The following is a 591-nucleotide window of genomic DNA, read 5'->3' on the forward strand; positions in this document are numbered from 1 at the left end:
GGCTCCTCTGCTGACCCTGCCCTGCTGCTACCGAGCCAAAAGACGGGTTATAATCTTTGTGCCCCTGGTAAATGTGTTGCTGCCACAAAAATCAAACCTTACAGCATCTCCAGAGAGTTCTGCATCTCCAGTAGGTGCCTTTATATCCTGGCAGACCAGAGAGGAGCTCCATCCTTCTCGGCTGCAGGCCAGGAGGTGCTGACTGCGTACCCCGGCAAATGAATCACTCTGATGAGCTGTCTGCAGCAAACTGCCCGGGGCCCAGCACACAGGGGTCACCTTTACACACAGCAGCACAGGAAAATTACAATTTCAAAAAACATCCAGGCGCTTAGACTAAAACAGCAGATCCAGTCGTTTTCACGAGCGGCGCTTAACACAATTTCACGGCCTCGCGGCTGAGAGGCATTTCCAGCTCCTTCCTCTGCTCAGGGCTGAGGAGAGGGATTCAGCTGGAACAGCTGGTGCTCCAAACACATGGCACTTGTGGCACTGTGTTACAAAAACTGATGGGCACAAGGCAGTCCCTGAGTGCTCACAGGTCAGGGGGGCCAGGCCACAAACTCAAAGGCAGGCCACAAACACAAACCA

This window comes from Parus major, chromosome 1 (genome assembly GCF_001522545.3).
Source record: "Parus major isolate Abel chromosome 1, Parus_major1.1, whole genome shotgun sequence".
Lineage (NCBI taxonomy): Eukaryota > Metazoa > Chordata > Aves > Passeriformes > Paridae > Parus > Parus major.